Source organism: Leptodactylus fuscus, chromosome 1 (genome assembly GCF_031893055.1).
Source record: "Leptodactylus fuscus isolate aLepFus1 chromosome 1, aLepFus1.hap2, whole genome shotgun sequence".
Classification (NCBI taxonomy): Eukaryota; Metazoa; Chordata; class Amphibia; order Anura; family Leptodactylidae; genus Leptodactylus; species Leptodactylus fuscus.
The window spans coordinates 260173152-260187465 of record NC_134265.1 but is presented as its reverse complement, the minus strand read 5'-3'; the positions used below and the strand labels follow the sequence as shown (position 1 = coordinate 260187465).

At 40.5% G+C, this 14314-nt stretch overlaps 1 protein-coding gene across 1 annotated transcript in view; it reads right to left on the bottom strand.

The window, feature by feature from the left end:
• The window catches only part of LOC142217770 (bifunctional heparan sulfate N-deacetylase/N-sulfotransferase 4-like), a 334797-nt gene that overhangs the window by 297467 nt on the left and 23016 nt on the right, over nucleotides 1-14314 (bottom strand). The window lies entirely within an intron of this gene.

The window sequence follows — 14314 nt, the reverse complement described above, 5'->3', positions numbered from 1 at the left end:
TCAGTATTATTATTATTGTTTATTTATATAGCACCATTAATTTCCTGGTGCTATACATTAGATGGTTTACATACGGTACACAAAATATATGACTCCAGTCATTGACACTGCCTATTGCCATTGACACTGCCTATTAAAAAAAAGCAGTGGGGGGGGGGGGGGGTCCAGTATGGCTCACTAAAGACAAGGACCCACCAGGGATATTTGATTAGACTATGGATTTCAGAAATATGATCGTTACCTAACTTATCTGGGAGTTAACTTGACTCATTATAAATCCTCTTTATTTCAAAGGAATTATGCTTCATTGCATTAACAATTGTCACATGATCTGAAAACCTTGAGCTCTCCCTCTGTCTCTTGGGCAGGTTGGGTCCACGCCATTAAAATGAAGACATTGCCCAGATGTTAATGCTCCGGGCCAGAGCTTCAATTGCATCATGTGGAGGCTGCCGGCCCGCTCTGTTGTTTGTGCATGTCGGCACTTCCGGTCCTATGGAGGAGGGACGGAAGCTCCGTAATACTATTTGGGGATTCCAGTCTCCTCCTGGGACCGGAAGGCCTACTTCTGGGGTCAGCAGCGGGCCGGAGGCTATTTAGGCCTCATTCTGGCTCTTGTCCATCACTGGCTATTCAGTATACCTGGTGACAGCTCCTTCTGCACATCTGTTCCTACCCTGATGCTCTGAACCTCCTATATGCCTTTCTGTGTTCCTGTGTATGAACTCGTCTTGCCTTCCAGACTACCTATCCTTGACCTCCTGGATGACCTCGGCTTGTTTCCTGACTACTCATGCCTGAGCTCTGCTTGGCTACTCCATGACCTTTTGTGTATGACCTGGCTCTCCTGACTACGCATTTGCTTCTCCCTCCTGCTACCACATGACCTCCTGTGTAAAGACCTGGCTTGATTGACTTTGTTTTTGGCTATCCCTGGAACCCGCAAGACCTCTTGTGTACCAACTTGGATTTTATGACTTCCCTGCAGTGCTTCTGCTAGCTACTGGAAAACCTCAGAACATCTCTCTCCATGTTAACCAACACTTTCGTTAGTTTAGGTTAGTGTTTCTGAGTTTCATGGGTCCTTTGCTACTTGGGGTGTACTGAGTGTATGTTACTCTGTGGGCAGTTGCGGTTCTGGGTCCCAGAACTTACCAAGTCCAACTCCACCATCAGGAGCTCTTGCGAAGACCTCTGGGGCCTGTATAGGACAGCGTTGTACATTCAGGACTGTTTTTGCCTCGATGTTTGGGGATTCTGGTTGCCCAGAATTTACTGTTCGTTATTTTTCACATCAGACCCCTAACAACAGATTCTTGCATTTATTCAGTTACCTTCCAATTTTTATCCCCAGACAAGATTTCAACTCATTACACTCTAAAGTCTCTAATTTGATTTGGAATGGCAAATACCCACCTATATTTCAGAAACAAATGATCTATCATTGACGCATGGAAAGTTTACAGTGTATCCTAGGGTGGCCAATTAGTTCAACTCACTACTGTCTCGACCTTGGCTGGTGCTCCTAGGTGGGTTTGCCTGAAATCTCCCTTTACCTCTCCTAATCCCCTCCCAGAACATTATACTTGGTGGGGGCCACTGTTGAGCATATTGTTCTGTGTGGGGGCAACTGTGGAGCATTGCTCTGGGCTACAGGGTCTTTGCCTGATAATTTGTCCTACTCGTCTCCTTCACATCACACTTTCTTTTGCTGCGGCAATAGTCAAGGTTTCAATACAAACTTCAGAAATTTCCCTCATTGATTCTCTCAGTTTTCAATAACTCCATGTTTCCCTCTGGCCTAGATGCTAGACCATTTTCTTGGTGAATACAACTATACCGTAAACATCTTAATGGCTTTAAACTTAACAACCCTTCCCTATCGGTACAGGTTCTGTTATTGATATGGCTGGGCCGACTCCAGGATCCAAAGTTATCAGGCTCCAGATCCCAGGGGCCCATTTGGGGATGGGGCCCTTGTAAATTGCCCAGTTTGAACTCCTTATGCCGGCCCTGGCTCCCCCCCAACTTTCTTTTTTCCAACTTATCCCCTTTATCGTCCCTTTTTCTTTCTTTGGTTTTATTTTGGGACCTTTATTGTACCCCCCCCCCCCCCTTATATCATGTTTTATATATTAATTTCTTTTTATAAGAATAGATGTACCTTTTTATACAGTATATTCTTTAGCCCCCTGTGTAGGCTTTCTCAACATTTGAGCTTGTACAGTATTTATATAATCTTTTTTCTGTAATAAAACCTTTTGTAATAAAACCAGAATTTTGAAAAAGTTTGTGTTTGCACAAACCTGCTGGTTTTGCTCAATGGTTTACACTAACTGACTAAAATGGTGACTGCCACGTGGAATGTATGAAGAAAGCAGGGAAGGATCACATTACCTCAAGAATCAGACAGGCTTGCTCACCCATAGGGCCATGCAAACAGCCCTCAATGATGAGGGATATAATAGGTTTAGGGTCACAGATGATTTATAGTTAGGCAGTATAAAGAGTCTAGGTGGAAAGAGGTGTTCATTTTGTGGGGAGGTATCTAATAAATAAGGTCTTAGACAGTCACACAAAGAGAGATAGAATATAATACACAGATAATACAGTGTGGGAGTTCTTGGAATTATTGTACTTAGAACTGGAGAAGAAAACGTAGATTTAATTAATTGATAGAGAAAGATAGAATAGGAGCCTGAGTGAGAAGTGTCTGTCACAGACTTACACTGTATAGAGTAGACCAGAAAGCAATGCAGTAATTGGAATGTGTATGTTGTACTTGACTCTGCAGCTGTTTCATTTAATTACAAATTCACATTTCTTAAAGCCAAATTCAACCTGAACTATGTGTATCCAAGAAGACAAGAACCAATTCAATTATGCCAAACACCCTCTGTATATATCTGGTGTAATGTGGCTACTTCTTTCCTTGCCAAAAGCCAAAGCCCAGTGAAGTAGTTAGCTGCTTAAAGAGGACCTTTCACCTCCTAGGGCACATGCAGTTTTATACACTGCTAGAAAGCTGACAATGCGCTGAATTCAGCGCACTATCGGCTTCACGTTCTGTGCTCCCGATGAAGAGCTATCGGTACCATAGCCCTTCACTGTTAGAAGGGCGTTTCTGACAGTCAGTCAGGAATGCCCTGCCTCACAGCAGCATCTATTGCGCTGTACTGTCAGAGGGGGCGTTGCTTACTGCCCAGTGATGACGTTGAGCGGTGAGGAACACCTTCCTCTCCTCCAGATAGTACTTGTCCATAGATGAGTACTGGGGGTGAGTTCCTCAATGCTCAGCGTCATCTCTGGGCGGTAAGGAACGCTCCCTCTCACATCACTCACGTCTCCCTGCCCTGTACCCGTCCACACTCTCCTAAGCCAAAACAAGCCCCACCTACTCCCAGCATCTCTAACACTAGCCTAGGAAGGCGGGGCCGCGCATGGCACTCTGCAGTCCTGTGAATGAATGAGAAGAGGACCAAGAACAACGGTGAGTGGCAGCGGCAGCGATCTGTGCAGGTAAGTGGACACCAGGGGGGACTAAGTAGCCAGAGGATTTTTTTTTAATCACTACACAGCGTGGAGTCTAAAAATTAAAGTGTTCAATTTTTGGACACCATGCTGTGTAGTGAATAGGATCATTTTTAAAATCTGATCTTTGATTATTTTAAAAAAAAATCCCATTGATTGGATTCGAATGGAAAATGATTGGAAATCAGATTTTAAAAACGATCCTGAAATTTCAAGATCGGCTCAACCCCACTGATCTAAATCTTTTAAGGTTCTCCCATCCCTAATTATAATTAATAATTCATTTTCATTCATTATTAGTGTTTTTACACTAACCATTACATCTATAGCCAGTTATCGGTATGATACATTGTACTCTGCGCTCTCAGAATCAATGACACAAGATAATAAATAAACTGCTTATGAATGAATAGCAACAAAGTCATCCTCCTTGGTGGCTATAACAGCTCTGCCTGTTCGGGCCTCTGCGCCACCCTCTGCTCGCATGCTGCGGCGCCGGAGGCGTGTGCAGTTGGACAATCTGCTTAAGGTTTTTAGTTGCACTGTGTGAACACGGCTCTAGTCCTTAATTGGATTTGCACCAAACCCGTCTTCTGCAAGGTTGCCTCTGTTCATTAAGTGGTTAATCTGTCTTGCCTGTGATTGACAGCTTTTCTTCCTATCAGGTTCAGGGCGGGTTCTTCCTCCCCTATTTAGTCTTGGCTCACAGTCACACTGGTGCCGGTTATTGCCTCTAGCTTTCTGGTATCTCTTGCTGTTATTTACTTGTATGCTAATCCTTGACCTCTGGCTTTCCTACTGACTATTCTCTTGACTCCGATTTGGCACTGCATCGCTCTCTTGTTACCGAACCCTGGCTACCTGACCTCCCTTTGTTGTTGTTCGTCTTGTCTGCGTTTTGTGTTTCACGTATTCAGGGAGGGATTGTCGTCGTGGTTGTCGCCTATTACCTAGGATAGGGTCTGGCAATAGGAAGGGCAAGCGGGGGGCTTCAGTTTAGGGCTCACTGTCCCTTGTGCCCCTCCCTCCAGGGTTCACCAGCAGCTTCTGGGGAATTATCATCTGGCTATTCCCTAACAGTGGCATTACCTGAAACATAGAGATTAAATCCATGGGCTTTTCTTGACCTTTTTTATTTACCGTATATACTCGAGTATAAGCCGACCCGAGTATAAACCGACCCCCCTAATTTTACAAAAAAACTGGGAAAATTTATTGACTCGAGTATCAGCTGGGGGAGGGGGGGGGGAATGCAGCAGCTATTGGAAATTTTTGAAAATTAAAATGTTTTTTGGGTGCAGTAGTTGCTGGGAAAGGGGAGGGGGTGTTTTGGTTGTCTGTCTGCCCCATCCCCGAGCTTGAGGACTGTTTTTTTTTTTTTCCCCACGTGGAATTCAGCCTGGCTGAATATAGGGTATCTGCAGTGCTCCTATTAACCCCTTCCTGACAGAAGAGGAGCACTGCAGACCCTATATTCAGTAGACCGGGCACTTTAAGACACAAGGATACCTAATGTGTATGTGTTTCACAGTAATTTTCTACTTTTATATGTATTCTAGGGAAAGGAGTGATTTAGAACTTTTATTTACTTTATTTATTTTTTTATTATATTTTTTAAAGTTTCTTTTTTTTCACTATTTTATGGGAGATTCTATACATTACTATTGCGGCTGTACATAGACCACCAGCAAAAAAAAATAAAAAAATACATTTTTGCTTGACTCGAGTATAAGCCGAGGGGGGCTTTTTCAGCACAAAAACTGTGCTTAAAAATTTGGCTTATACTCGAGTATATATGGTAATTCTCTTTGATACTTTCCTCTGGAATAAAGTTCCATAGGCTCAATGCTTTTAGAGTGAAGAAATAAATCTAATTCGAGAAAAATAACATTGTCTGTGTCTTGATCCTGACTCTAGTTCCCCATATATTATGCAATTAAGACAGGGTAATTCATCTAATCCACCTTAGGTGGATTTGTACCAGACTCTACATCTCTCCAACAGGAAGAAATTCTTAATTTTGATTGGGCACTCTGTATGATATCATGAGACCCATATATATATATATATATATATATATATATATATATATATATATATATATCTCCTGATGAGATATAAGTTACTATTTACCCCAAGGTTAGGGGATCCTGTATAATGGGGCATTTGGTTAGGTGACTAAAGGAATCTCAGAAAGATGGACAACTATAATATTACATATTATAATATTATACTGGCTGTTAAGTCAAAATTTAAGTTTGTTTGTATACAAGTGTGTTAATATGCATAGAAGAAAACGACTTGTATAGTATATGTCTTCCAAACTATCAGTATATTCAGGGGCTCATTATAAAGATGTGTATGGGAATGGTGATATAGCATTGTAATAACATTACTGAATATCTGAAGTCAGGAAAGAACCCGCCTGTGTGTCTTTGACTGGGTGGAAAGGCTCATTTCTATTTCAGGTTTATATATTTTTTTAATAGTCACAATTTATTGCTTTGTCTGATAATTACCTATTTGTGAATATGATTTCAAAACTGCTGTACTATTATGTAAAAACCTGATGCCCACAACATTATAGACCAATTCACATGCAAACAAAAACTACTGTATTTTATAACAATTTAAAAAATAGCCTTGTGACAAAGGATGATTTTATTAGCACTTTGCTATGATTTGATGGGTCTAAAGCATTTCTATAAAGCTGGACTTTGATGACCAGAAATTTAACCGGCAGTAATAAGCATGTATTTAGAGCCCCTACTGTGCTGGATGCAACTTCATACAGAGAAGATTTTCTATGGAGTTTATTATTTATTTTCTTAGAACTTGAAAAAGATATTTTAATGTTGAGTATTTTTGAACACCATAGCCTGATATTCTTATCTATACTGCCTGATAGTCAGACTAACAGTGGATAGATAGAATAATGTAGACAAATGATCATCAAAGGTTCCACACCAACATCTGGTGGAACATGGATCCACTGAATTTCATGCATTCCTTCTTATAAACAATGAGTCTGTTTAACAGAAGAAGAGTCATGTCCTATTTTGGTCCATAACTTAGAAAAACTATGAATAAGTAGGCCTACATTCACACAATAGAACTGCAAAACAGCCATGAAAAAAATGTCCATTTTCCAGGCCCAGTTTGCCTCAGTTTGTTTCTGTAGATGGGCTTCTTGTGTTCCTTGTGTGTACTCCTTACACCTCTCCCTGACGTTGTTGAAATGGATTGTGATGAGATGAGACTCCACGGACTGTTACAGTGGGGCAAAAAAAGTATTTAGTCAGTCACCAATAGTGCAAGTTCCACCACTTATAAAGATGAGAGGCGTCTGTATTTTACATCATAGGTAGACCTCAACTATGAGAGACAAAATGAGAAAACAAATCCAGAAAATCACATTGTCTGGTTTTGTAAGAATTTTTTTGGAAATTATGGTGGAAAATAAGTATTTGGTCAGTAACAAAATTTCATCTCAATACTTTGTTATATATCCTTTGTTGGCAATGACAGAGGTCAAACGTTTCCTGTAAGTCTTCACAAGGTTGGCACACAGTGTTGTTGGTATGTTGGCCCATTCCTCCATGCAGATCTCCTCTAGAGCAGTGATGTTTTGGGGCTGTCGCTTGACAACACGGACTTTCAACTCCCTCCAAAGGTTTTCTATAGGGTTGAGATCTGGATACTGGCTAGGCCACTCCAGGACCTTGAAATGCTTCTTACAAAGCCACTCCTTCGTTGCCCTGGCGGTGTGCTTTGGATCATTGTCATGTTGAAAGACCCAGCCACGTTTCATCTTCAATGCCCTTGCTGATGGAAGGAGGTTTGCACTCAAAATCTCACGATACATGGCCCCATTCATTCTTTCATGTACCCGGATCAGTCGTCCTGGCCCCTTTGCAGAGAAACAGCCCCAAAGCATGATGTTTCCACCCCCATGCTTTACAGTAGGTATGGTGTTTGATGGATGCAACTCAGTATTCTTTTTCCTCCAAACACGAAAAGTTGTGTTTCTACCAAACAGTTCCAGTTTGGTTTCATCATACCATAGGACATTCTCCCAATACTCTTCTGGATCATCCAAATGCTCTCTAGCAAACTTCAGACGGGCCCGGACATGTACTGGCTTAAGCAGTGGGACACGTCTGGCACTGCAGGATCTGAGTCCCTGGCGGCGTAGTGTGTTACTGATGGTAGGCTTTGTTACATTGGTCCCAGCTCTCTGCAGTTCATTCACTAGGTCCCCCCGTGTGGTTCTGGGATTTTTGCTCACCGTTCTTGTGATCATTTTCACCCCACGGGGTGAGATTTTGCGTGGAGCCCCAGATCGAGGGAGATTATCAGTGGTCTTGTATGTCTTCCATTTTCTAATTATTGCTCCCACAGTTGATTTCTTCAATCCAAGCTGGTTGCCTATTGCAGATTCAGTCTTCCCAGCCTGGTGCAGGGCTACAATTTTGTTTCTGGTGTCCTTTGACAGCTCTTTGGTCTTCACCATAGTGGAGTTTGTAGTCTGACTGTTTGAGGGTGTGCACAGGTGTCTTTTTATACTGATAAGTTTAAACAGGTGTCATTACTACAGGTAATGAGTGGAGGAAAGAGGAGACTCTTAAAGAAGAAGTTACAGGTCTGTGAGTGCCAGAAATCTTGATTGTTTGTAGGTGACCAAATACTTATTTTCCAACATAATTTGCAAATAAATTCTTACAAAATCAGACAATGTGATTTTCTGGATTTGTTTTCTCATTTTGTCACTCATAGTTGAGGTCTACCTATGATGTAAATTACAGACGCCTCTCATCTTTTTAAGTGATGGAACTTGCACTATTGGTGACTGACTAAATACTTTTTTGCCCCAATGTATAACCCAATACACCCACCCCACCCCACCTCCCCATATAGCGGTCACCAATTAAGAGGAAGATGAGACTCCATGGACTGTTATACCCCAAATCACCCACCACACCCCACCTCCCCATATAGCGGTCACCAATTAAGAGGAAGATGAGACTCCACGGACTGTTATACCCCAAATCACCCACCCCACCTCCCCATATAGCGGTCACCAACTAAGAGGAAGACGAGACTCCACGGACTGTTATACTCCAAACCACCCCCCCACCCCCCCATACCCACCACTCACCCACCCGAATCCAACTCCCCCCACACACACACACACACTTTACTAGCTTTGGTAATGCCAAATATCTATTCGGACGTGCCAATAAAGCTTATTTGATTTGACATTTGCTCTCTCTTTCTGATTTAGATGTATGGAAGACCTCCTAGATTTGACTATGACTTGGCATCTGACACAGCTCTGGTTATGTTTTAGCAATGGTTACAGTTTTACCTCAGCTTGTATAAAACCCTGTTGGTCCACCATAGGGTTACTGGTTGATTTTGTCTCTACATGTGCACTTATTTCTAAAGTCTAATTTTGGCTTTGCAACCTGAGCTGCAAAATCCAAGCTGCCTCTAGGAAGAGGAGAAATCATGCTTGTGAAGATTTGGTCCAAATGGGTACAACTTACATCTAGCTGAATTCACTAACATCTTCCGCCCCCCCAATCTGACTAACCAACCAACCAACCAACCCTGTTAATACTCCCTACCACCAACCCCCCACCACACACACACACACACACCTATGTCTCTTCACATCTTCCCTTTTTGTCACAGTCTTTCTTTCTGGTCATATGTCTGGTCTTTGTCTGGTATTATCTGTCTGTTTATTTGTTTGGTTGCTCTCTCCATATATTATGTCTCAACACCTCCAGTACAAGACTTCAGTCCTTTCGCATACAGAGAAGAAGAATCCACTTCATTTGATTATTATAGTGTTTAACTTGCTTTAAATGTATATTTCATATAGATCATGGTATTTGCTTATACCTTTTTCTTCTATATACATCTTCTAATATGTTTTCTACCTCTGTGTTACTGAAAATAATAAAGAAAACTTGGAATAATAAGAAAAAAAGAATAATAATTCTGGCTTTGCAACCTGGGCTGCAAGGTTCAACCTGCTTTGTAGCAAGCTCTGGTGAATACATTAGAGGTGCCTTACACCGTACAATTTAAAGCGGTATTGGATTATTGGTAGCTGTTTCCTTGCTAATAGTAGACCTTATCCGGTCCCTGCAGCATAATGGAAAATTGGTCAAATAGTAATTTCAGTACAAAGCAGGGATTTGCTCATATAGCAATTCCATAAAATAATTCCAGGCAAATGACTAGTGCTAAGTATCAAATTTACCCCACCTAAACCCTTAATGATGAAGCAGAACCCTTGATTGGGTCTGTGTCTCAAAGTTCTGACAGGATGAGCAGACCCAGGAAGAGTTTGACTAATGGGTGTGGTAACCTTTCACGTCCTCATTAGAGCGTCAGGGAAGGTAGGAGGGGCATCAGATTTTTACTGAGTTTACCACGTGGTATTCGACTGATTACATCAATATCTATGCAGGGGAGGTATTTGATCGAATACTACTCACTCATCTCTAGTCCTTATGATTGTGCAGTTTTATATACCGCTAGAAAGCTGACAGTGCTCTGAATTCAGCGCACTGTCGGCTTTCCAAGTATGCGCCCTGTGGCATTAATTTCAGTACTGATATCTCCCCATTGTCAGAAGGGCATGTCTTATAGCTTAGCACCATCGCTTCTAGAGCCTTGTACTGTTGGGAAGGGGGGCATTCAATGAACGGAAGCAATATCTCCAGCACTGGGTCACATAACAGGAAAGCTGACAGTGCACTGAATTCAGCACACTATTAGCTTTCTTGCAGTATAAAATACCACACATTGATGAGGACATAAAAGGTCCCTCTTAAAGCCACCACTATTAACAGGAAGAGACACTGAGACCCCTAAAAAGAGGACCATTTCATCAGTTTTTAGCATGGTTGTGAGCACGTAGCCTTGTAACACTTTATCATCTGGTTCTGAACAAGTAAATAGACTGTTATCATGATCAAATATTTCTAGTTTGGCTTTGGCTGGAATATACATATGCATTTGCATGCACCATTTTGCTTCCAGACATTGTTAACAACAACAACCATTTGTCTTTTTCTCCTGGTAAACAAACACAAATGATTAATTACAGTATCATAGAACAAACAAGCAATTCTCATAATGATGAGGCACTTCATTTAATTCTTCCCAATAAGAAACCACTTACATTGATGACTGTTGCACAAGAACAATGAGCAAGCATTCTCAGTGTCACAAACACCATAACAATCCCAAAATACAGATGACTACATTTATTTATTGTGTAGTTCACCTTGTTTCATTTTGCAATCCATCTATGTGAAATTATATTCAGTCTTTTGTTCCCACAGCAACTGTGTAAGAAAACGCATATGAAATAACGTTGTATAATCATTTTTTTTTATTGCTGGGTTAGCTGTTGTTTGTTTAACATGTTATTGTTAATAAGGGATAACGTTACATTGATTTATTGCACTTGTTAGACACATTATAATAGAATTTGTATTCTTTATTAAATAAAGGCGCGTTATTAGAATTATATGTATTAATTATAATTATTCTTTAAACTATGTTTTTATACACGATAATACTTGACCTGCAATATAAGAAATAGAAGTGCAATGATACTATCTTACCTGCGTTTTATTCTATTTAATCACAAGAGGGCAGTGTCTTCTTGTTTTTTTGTCAACAGTTTATAATATCCTCATATAAACTTACAAAAACAAATGGATCTGCAATCACGCCAGGACTACAAAGGTCACAACAATCAAAAGCAGTAGGTAAAACATTGTCTCCAAGAGTTCAGTGTCAAGGCAATAAAAGAAAGTTGAGGAATAAAACTGTTTCTTGAACAGCTTTAATAAAATAAAAGACAATGTGCAGAAGAGGGAGATATTGTTGGAAAAATAAGAAGATTGTCATATTTTTCATCTATTTCATTTGTATCACAAGAACATTTCATTCACAGGGTGAAAATGAAGTTATTTTGTACTGATGCAGTAAAACAGGTACCGAATCCTATAAATGCATCGAACGCGATTATTTATTATTATCCCGAAGGAAAAATCACGGCATGTTTAGGATTTATAATGCATACAATAATCCATCGTGTTCCAAAGAGCAAGCACAAACAATCTGGCTGATTAGAATGTTTTTGGCTCATGACATAAGTGGCAAGACCAACACATACAAAGCAATCAATGGAGGAAATTATTGGTGTTATTCCAAGCTGGGCTGTTATTGTAGCTATACAACGTATTTGGAAGCAAACTTACTCTACCCACCTTTTAGTACTAAACTCCACAATCTGGGTATTAAAGAATTTATCATGTGTTCTGCTTGTGTATAGTATTTACAGTCCAAAAACAAAAAAACCCTGTGGCTCATTTCATGCATTGATCGGAAGTAAAGAAGATGGATGAGAATAAATACTTAGAGAAAAAAAAAATGAAAAGTTGCTTTCTATAGGACTGTGTATAGAACTATATTTCTACATAATATATTATTTCATCATAATACGCAAATGTGTCCTGCAGCAGCCAAAAAAAGAAACACTCGCTTTAACATCAGCATCGAAAGTTTGCACCAGAAGCTTTATAGTATGGGCTGCCATGGTCAAGCGGCTGCATTTCAGTTATATATCACCGAGCATAATGCAAAGAGTCAGATGGAGAGGTGAAAAGAATACCACCATTGAATTCTTGAACAGGGGCAATGCTTAAATTGGGAAAAAAAATTTAGGGAGAACGCTGGAATAATGAATCCCTTCCCCCCCCCCCCGCCCCGTCCCCTGCATTCCTGCATGTATAATATGGGGCATAAATGATCTGCCTAATAGTGACCCCTACACAAAGTATTATTCCCCATAGTGGTCCCTGCGCAAAGTATTATACCGCAGGGAATAATACTTTGCGCAGGGGCCCCTATGGAACATAATTTATGCCCCATAGGTGCCCCTGCACAAAGTGCCCCATATAACGGCCCCATATTACGGGTCATAGTGGCCCTTGCACGCAGTATTATTATGCCCCAGCCATTTTGGACCACCTATGAACAATTATTACACTCTGGGGTCTTTTCAAACCCAGGGAGGATACAAAAAAGATTGTTACTTACGGTACTTACTTCTCCCTGGCTCCGATGCATTCCCTGATTATGTCGGCCATCTCACGAGATGTCAGGTGAGCAGGGGCTTGCATCCTTCAGGCCTACTTGGGTGACATCCCAGACATCACATGGGCCATGGCTTGCATCCTGACGCATAGGGACGCAAGCCCTGGCCCATGTGACGTCTGGGATGTCACCCAAGTAGTCCGGAAGCCTACTGGAGCCAGAAGAAGTAAATAACTGTGTTTATTATGTTCTGCATTCTGGGGCAGACAATATCTTACTTTATACCGTGTAAATTACATGGTATAAACTAGGAAATAATACCGGAACGGTGACAGGCATTTTTTTAATTATGCCGGAACTGAGTTCCACCGTGTTCTGGCCTAATTTAACCACTGACCAGGGGAAACATATTCTAGTAACAAATCACACTTCTTTATCCTGCAAACAGGACTGGAATGGAGATGCTGCTATTTGTAGTGACCCTTCTTCTTCTTCGACAATTGCTATATCTGTACAAAGGGTGTTGCCTCAAATTGGTAATCAAACCTTGAGACCCAGAAAAGAGAGAGGAAGTGATGTTGTGATAGTTATTCACAGCAGTTCCAGGAAAGCAGCCACACATGTATTCAGAAACCACTTATGTGTCATCCTCTTTCATTTGCCCTTGCCAAAGAAGAAAGGACAAACAATGTATTGAATACTTTCCATCTAAATATATTTTTAAAGGAATATAGTTAAAGAGTCAGAAAAGCGTTCTTGCATATTTCATATTTTCATTTCACTGATATTTCTACCTAAAAGTGAGGACCTGATTCATCTACAGTATTTTATAGAGACTCACTGATCACTTTACATTGAAAAGACTGTGGTTGTTAGGCAGTGTAACCATGGTTAGCACAAAGCTGTCCTGGCACGCTGCAGACTACAGAAAAGGGACAAGGCTTCTTAGCAACTGTCCTATCATTCCCTAACTCGATTTTAGACAACAATATAAGACCTCATGCAATGTTAGTCATTAGGAGAATGAATATAACATGCAAGCTCCATGGAATGTAGAATGCTTGTCAAAACAGAAGACAAGGGATCTATATTACAAATGCATATTTTACATTTGAATGGTGTCTGTATTACAGATCAATGCATGTGTGTAAAAAGCAGAAAATGTAGATAACAATAGATTTTAATAGACCAAGGTCACATGGGTGCACTGTAGCATGTGTATTTTAGATGCTATACCCAGATATCCCAATGTTCTACTGAACTTCACTACACTTCAGAATCCTGTAGTGATCTTAATCCAGTTAACCAAAGCCATGGGAAGTCTGATCACTGTGGTCATAAGATGAAAGCTAAAATCTATTTGTATTATGGACATCTGAATGTGGCCCATTAAGACCAAATACTGTGCGAAAATGATATCAATATAAGGCTAAAAGTAGACAAGACTATTAGTAGTTTTAGTAGTTAATCTCTGTGTTGATCTCTAGAAATCTCTAGCTGATTATTAAAAAGTATTATTAGCAACACTACGGCTATTATTGAAAGCAATTAGAATTATACCTTAATTATAACTCAACTATGCAAAAACCTAATGAACTATTGTTTGATTTCCTCTAATATAATATTAAATATCCTGTTTACAGTTCATGTAGCT